Source organism: Montipora capricornis, chromosome 10 (assembly GCF_036669925.1).
Source record: "Montipora capricornis isolate CH-2021 chromosome 10, ASM3666992v2, whole genome shotgun sequence".
Lineage (NCBI taxonomy): Eukaryota > Metazoa > Cnidaria > Anthozoa > Scleractinia > Acroporidae > Montipora > Montipora capricornis.
Genome location: NC_090892.1, coordinates 18,064,388 through 18,069,387, shown reverse-complemented (window position 1 = coordinate 18,069,387; position 5,000 = coordinate 18,064,388). Strand labels below are relative to the sequence as shown.

The 5,000-nt window shown below is 43.8% G+C and overlaps 1 protein-coding gene and 18 non-coding genes across 19 annotated transcripts in view; all 19 read left to right on the top strand.

The window, feature by feature from the left end:
• LOC138022188 (uncharacterized) overlaps window positions 1–310 on the top strand; it is a 7,420-nt gene extending 7,110 nt beyond the window's left edge. Inside the window, exon 5 of the mRNA XM_068869220.1 lies at window positions 1–310. This exon is cut by the window's left edge and continues 682 nt beyond it. The gene's annotated coding sequence lies outside the window, so the exon portion shown is untranslated.
• A 561-nt stretch (window positions 311–871) lies between these two features.
• Window positions 872–953, top strand: Trnas-gcu (transfer RNA serine (anticodon GCU)). Its single transcript has one exon. It is a non-coding gene; the product is annotated as a tRNA-Ser (tRNA).
• Window positions 954–1,038: 85 nt separating this feature from the next.
• Window positions 1,039–1,120, top strand: Trnas-gcu (transfer RNA serine (anticodon GCU)). Its single transcript has one exon. It is a non-coding gene; the product is annotated as a tRNA-Ser (tRNA).
• Window positions 1,121–1,205: 85 nt separating this feature from the next.
• Trnas-gcu (transfer RNA serine (anticodon GCU)) lies at window positions 1,206–1,287 on the top strand. The gene has a single exon. It is a non-coding gene; the product is annotated as a tRNA-Ser (tRNA).
• An 85-nt stretch (window positions 1,288–1,372) lies between these two features.
• Window positions 1,373–1,454, top strand: Trnas-gcu (transfer RNA serine (anticodon GCU)). Its single transcript has one exon. It is a non-coding gene; the product is annotated as a tRNA-Ser (tRNA).
• An 85-nt stretch (window positions 1,455–1,539) lies between these two features.
• On the top strand, window positions 1,540–1,621 carry Trnas-gcu (transfer RNA serine (anticodon GCU)). Its single transcript has one exon. It is a non-coding gene; the product is annotated as a tRNA-Ser (tRNA).
• Window positions 1,622–1,706: 85 nt separating this feature from the next.
• Trnas-gcu (transfer RNA serine (anticodon GCU)) lies at window positions 1,707–1,788 on the top strand. Its single transcript has one exon. It is a non-coding gene; the product is annotated as a tRNA-Ser (tRNA).
• Window positions 1,789–1,873: 85 nt separating this feature from the next.
• Window positions 1,874–1,955, top strand: Trnas-gcu (transfer RNA serine (anticodon GCU)). Its single transcript has one exon. It is a non-coding gene; the product is annotated as a tRNA-Ser (tRNA).
• Window positions 1,956–2,040: 85 nt separating this feature from the next.
• On the top strand, window positions 2,041–2,122 carry Trnas-gcu (transfer RNA serine (anticodon GCU)). Its single transcript has one exon. It is a non-coding gene; the product is annotated as a tRNA-Ser (tRNA).
• An 85-nt stretch (window positions 2,123–2,207) lies between these two features.
• Trnas-gcu (transfer RNA serine (anticodon GCU)) lies at window positions 2,208–2,289 on the top strand. Its single transcript has one exon. It is a non-coding gene; the product is annotated as a tRNA-Ser (tRNA).
• Window positions 2,290–2,374: 85 nt separating this feature from the next.
• Trnas-gcu (transfer RNA serine (anticodon GCU)) lies at window positions 2,375–2,456 on the top strand. The gene has a single exon. It is a non-coding gene; the product is annotated as a tRNA-Ser (tRNA).
• An 85-nt stretch (window positions 2,457–2,541) lies between these two features.
• Window positions 2,542–2,623, top strand: Trnas-gcu (transfer RNA serine (anticodon GCU)). The gene has a single exon. It is a non-coding gene; the product is annotated as a tRNA-Ser (tRNA).
• Window positions 2,624–2,708: 85 nt separating this feature from the next.
• Window positions 2,709–2,790, top strand: Trnas-gcu (transfer RNA serine (anticodon GCU)). Its single transcript has one exon. It is a non-coding gene; the product is annotated as a tRNA-Ser (tRNA).
• An 85-nt stretch (window positions 2,791–2,875) lies between these two features.
• On the top strand, window positions 2,876–2,957 carry Trnas-gcu (transfer RNA serine (anticodon GCU)). The gene has a single exon. It is a non-coding gene; the product is annotated as a tRNA-Ser (tRNA).
• An 85-nt stretch (window positions 2,958–3,042) lies between these two features.
• Window positions 3,043–3,124, top strand: Trnas-gcu (transfer RNA serine (anticodon GCU)). Its single transcript has one exon. It is a non-coding gene; the product is annotated as a tRNA-Ser (tRNA).
• An 85-nt stretch (window positions 3,125–3,209) lies between these two features.
• Trnas-gcu (transfer RNA serine (anticodon GCU)) lies at window positions 3,210–3,291 on the top strand. Its single transcript has one exon. It is a non-coding gene; the product is annotated as a tRNA-Ser (tRNA).
• Window positions 3,292–3,376: 85 nt separating this feature from the next.
• Trnas-gcu (transfer RNA serine (anticodon GCU)) lies at window positions 3,377–3,458 on the top strand. The gene has a single exon. It is a non-coding gene; the product is annotated as a tRNA-Ser (tRNA).
• An 85-nt stretch (window positions 3,459–3,543) lies between these two features.
• Window positions 3,544–3,625, top strand: Trnas-gcu (transfer RNA serine (anticodon GCU)). Its single transcript has one exon. It is a non-coding gene; the product is annotated as a tRNA-Ser (tRNA).
• Window positions 3,626–3,710: 85 nt separating this feature from the next.
• Window positions 3,711–3,792, top strand: Trnas-gcu (transfer RNA serine (anticodon GCU)). Its single transcript has one exon. It is a non-coding gene; the product is annotated as a tRNA-Ser (tRNA).
• Window positions 3,793–5,000: the final 1,208 nt, after the last annotated feature.

The window sequence follows — 5,000 nt, the reverse complement described above, 5'->3', positions numbered from 1 at the left end:
GTCCCTAATTCGTCTAAACACCGGATGAATCTCTAGACGAATTGCAGACAAAATATCCGTCTTAGACGAGTTATTCGTCTCTAGCATAAATTGGGCCAAACTGTCTCGTTGTTAATGTAATTGCTTTTGAAAGCATTTATTCACGAGATAAAGATTTATCTGGTGGATAGCGCCCAATTCACCTTTTGAAGGTGAGAATTGTTAACTGAATCCACAGCTACTTTTGTCCAGCGTTATAATTAAATTAACCTAAAAACTGAAATATCTGTTGCAAATTGTCGAAAAAAACAACAACACATCTTTGATTAAATTTGCAGTTTATCAAAAAGTGATTGGTTTGCATTGTGAATTGTTCGTTTTCATCGGACTGATATCTTCCGAGTTTCTACCATTCTTTTGCAAAAGTACCGCATCCCCGTTAGGGGATAAGCCGCCAGCAGCGCTTCTCTGGAAAGCCCTGAAAGTTCTCGCGCACATTTCGGCTATTATAATTCCCTTTCCATCTTAACGGCATTTCTAATCATGATAACCTTACTTTCTACAAGTCCCCTGCAATCTAGAGTATCCTTTAATTTCAGTTTAATGGGTCCAAGCATTTTTTAAAAGAAATGGAAAGAATCAAATTTAGGCCGAATAGTTGAAATAGTTGATTGTTGTTCAATGTTCTACTCATCCTCGTCGTTAACTGTTCTTCGAGATTGTCACAGAAAAGGGAGAGCTTAAGGTCTTGGCCTGTTAATCCAATAATGTACACTGCACGCGTGGGTTCGAATCCCATCCTGGTCGAGGATTGATACTTTTACCAAATCAAAATATGCCCTCAACACCAGGATGCCAAAAAGTAAGAGCTGAACAAACTTGTTATCTGTATGACGAGGTGACCGAGTGGTTAAGGTGTTGGACTGCTAATCCAATGTGCTCTGCACGCGTGGGTTCGAATCCCATCCTCGTCAAGGGTTGATACTTTTACCAAATCAAAATATGTCCTCAACATCAGGATGCCAGAAAGTAAGAGCTGAACAAAATTGTTATCTGTATGACGAGGTGACCGAGTGGTTAAGGTGTTGGACTGCTAATCCAATGTGCTCTGCACGCGTGGGTTCGAATCCCATCCTCGTCGAAGATTGATACTTTTATCAAATCAAAATATGCCCTCAACACAAGGATGCCAGAAAGTAAGAGCTGAACAAATGTGTTATCGGTATGACGAGGTGACCGAGTGGTTAAGGTGTTGGACTGCTAATCCAATGTGCTCTGCACGCGTGGGTTCGAATCCCATCCTCGTCGAGGGTTGATACTTTTACCAAATCAAAATATGTCCTCAACATCAGGATGCCAGAAAGTAAGAGCTGAACAAACTTGTTATCTGTATGACGAGGTGACCGAGTGGTTAAGGTGTTGGACTGCTAATCCAATGTGCTCTGCACGCGTGGGTTCGAATCCCATCCCTGTCGAGGGTTGATACTTTTACCAAGTGAAAATATGTCCTCAACATCAGGATGCCAGAAAGTAAGAGCTGAACAAACTTGTTATCTGTATGACGAGGTGACCGAGTGGTTAAGGTGTTGGACTGCTAATCCAATGTGCTCTGCACGCGTGGGTTCGAACCCCATCCTCGTCGAGGGTTGATACTTTTACCAAATCAAAATATGTCTTCAACATCAGGATGCCAGAAAGTAAGAACTGAACAAACTTGCTATCTGTATGACGAGGTGACCGAGTGGTTAAGGTGTTGGACTGCTAATCCAATGTGCTCTGCACGCGTGGGTTCGAATCCCATCCTCGTCGAGGGTTGATACTTTTACCAAATCAAAATATGTCCTCAACATCAGGATGCCAGAAAGTAAGAACTGAACAAACTTGTTATCTGTATGACGAGGCGACCGAGTGGTTAAGGTGTTGGACTGCTAATCCAATGTGCTCTGCACGCGTGGGTTCGAATCCCATCCTCGTCGAGGGTTGATACTTTTACCAAGTCAAAATATGTCCTCAACATCAGGATGCCAGAAAGTAAGAACTGAACAAACTTGCTATCTGTATGACGAGGTGACCGAGTGGTTAAGGTGTTGGACTGCTAATCCAATGTGCTCTGCACGCGTGGGTTCGAATCCCATCCTCGTCGAGGGTTGATACTTTTACCAAATCAAAATATGTCCTCAACATCAGGATGCCAGAAAGTAAGAACTGAACAAACTTGTTATCTGTATGACGAGGCGACCGAGTGGTTAAGGTGTTGGACTGCTAATCCAATGTGCTCTGCACGCGTGGGTTCGAATCCCATCCTCGTCGAGGGTTGATACTTTTACCAAGTCAAAATATGTCCTCAACATCAGGATGCCAGAAAGTAAGAACTGAACAACCTTGCTATCTGTATGACGAGGCGACCGAGTGGTTAAGGTGTTGGACTGCTAATCTAATGTGCTCTGCACGCGTGGGTTCGAATCCCATCCTCGTCGAGGGTTGATACTTTTACCAAGTCAAAATATGTCCTCAACATCAGGATGCCAGAAAGTAAGATCTGAACAAATGTGTTATCTGTATGACGAGGTGACCGAGTGGTTAAGGTGTTGGACTGCTAATCCAATGTGCTCTGCACGCGTGGGTTCGAATCCCATCCTCGTCGAGGGTTGATACTTTTACCAAATCAAAATATGTCCTCAACATCAGGATGCCAGAAAGTAAGAACTGAACAAACTTGTTATCTGTATGACGAGGCGACCGAGTGGTTAAGGTGTTGGACTGCTAATCTAATGTGCTCTGCACGCGTGGGTTCGAATCCCATCCTCGTCGAGGGTTGATACTTTTACCAAGTCAAAATATGTCCTCAACATCAGGATGCCAGAAAGTAAGAACTGAACAAACTTGCTATCTGTATGACGAGGTGACCAAGTGGTTAAGGTGTTGGACTGCTAATCCAATGTGCTCTGCACGCGTGGGTTCGAATCCCATCCTCGTCGAGGGTTGATACTTTTACCAAGTGAAAATATGTCCTCAACATCAGGATGCCAGAAAGTAAGAGCTGAACAAACTTGTTATCTGTATGACGAGGTGACCGAGTGGTTAAGGTGTTGGACTGCTAATCCAATGTGCTCTGCACGCGTGGGTTCGAACCCCATCCTCGTCGAGGGTTGATACTTTTACCAAATCAAAATATGTCTTCAACATCAGGATGCCAGAAAGTAAGAACTGAACAAACTTGTTTTCGGTATGCCGAGGTGACCTAGTGGTTAAGGTGTTGGACTGCTAATCCAATGTGCTCTGCACGCGTGGGTTCGAACCCCATCCTCGTCGAGGGTTGATACTTTTACCAAATCAAAATATGTCTTCAACATCAGGATGCCAGAAAGTAAGAACTGAACAAACTTGCTATCTGTATGACGAGGTGACCGAGTGGTTAAGGTGTTGGACTGCTAATCCAATGTGCTCTGCACGCGTGGGTTCGAATCCCATCCTCGTCGAGGGTTGATACTTTTACCAAATTAAAATATGTCTTCAACATCAGGATGCCAGAAAGTAAGAACTGAACAAACTTGTTATCTGTATGACGAGGTGACCGAGTGGTTAAGGTGTTGGACTGCTAATCCAATGTGCTCTGCACGCGTGGGTTCGAATCCCATCCTCGTCGAGGGTTGATACTTTTACCAAGTCAAAATATGTCCTCAACATCAGGATGCCAGAAAGTAAGAACTGAACAAACTTGTTATCTGTATGACGAGGTGACCGAGTGGTTAAGGTGTTGGACTGCTAATCCAATGTGCTCTGCACGCGTGGGTTCGAATCCCATCCTCGTCGAAGGTTGATACTTTTGCCAAGTCTGAACAACTCCTCGATATCAGGATGCCACAAAGTAAGAACTGAACAGACTTGTTCTCTGTATGACTGCTCGTCAATCTGTTTCATCTGTGGTTGGTTTTGTCCATCAAGAGCGTTTCGTTATTTATCCTAGTTTTAAAGGACATTGTCCTTTAGATTTTCTCGCTTTTAAGCTAAGTGATCGTTGAGAAGTCGTCAAGTGAAAGAATTCATTTCACCTTCAGGGAGGCAATGATGGTTGACCGGAAAGGTCGAAGCGTTACTTTCAAAGTTCCTCATGCGATGAACTTGAGAGACTTTAAGACTGGTTTGGAAAGTGAAATTAGTTCGGAGATTGTGGTATTTCAAGATCTTGGAGGAGGAGAGTATTTGGTAGAATTTGTGAGTGTGAGTGATGCAGAAGCGGTGGTTGAAGAAGGCTTCGATGTCAGTGAACTTCATGTTGCTTGTCACCCACCTCATGCTCAGTCTATTAATGTCTACGATCGTATATCGAGGACAAGGAAGTCAGAAAGGTGCTATACCAGTATGGGGAGATTAAAGGAGATGTTATCCGGCAGTACAGACCTTTTAACCGAGAAGTCGATCCCTTATTCTCTTCGGATTGGAGGAGAGTGGTGCCGGATAATCCACAACAACCAGCGATCAGTGTGCGGAGAATGCAAAGAGTTAGGCCACTCTAGGAAAAGATGTCCGCAAATTGAATGCAGAATTTGTGACGAGAAGGGCTATTTGTCGTACGTGGGTGACAAAAAGGTCATTCAAGCTGGAGAAACGAGAAAGCAGGAGGATCAAGGAGTGGAGGTTGTACCTGTGCTAGCGGAGAAAACGTGTAGCGATAATGATGCTGTTAACGTAAAAGAAGCTAATGATGATGATGGAAAATTTGTTCAACAGGAGAACAATGAAACGGTTAAGGACACGGGTGATACATCGGAGGCTATGGTCACGGAGCATGCGGTTCAGGGAAGTAAAAGGCAGATTTCGGACTCGATCTGATTCGGACGGAAAAATTCAGCATCGACGGGCAAAAATCCACCCTGTCCCAAATTTGGGTGCTGGTAAACAAAGGGATAAAAATGCTTCTACATCTGCTGCTAAAAGGGCCCATACCGATAGTTTTCCATAATGTTTATTTTCCGACGAGACTCGTTCATGGCAAATTCGTATTTATTCTTTTTCTCCCT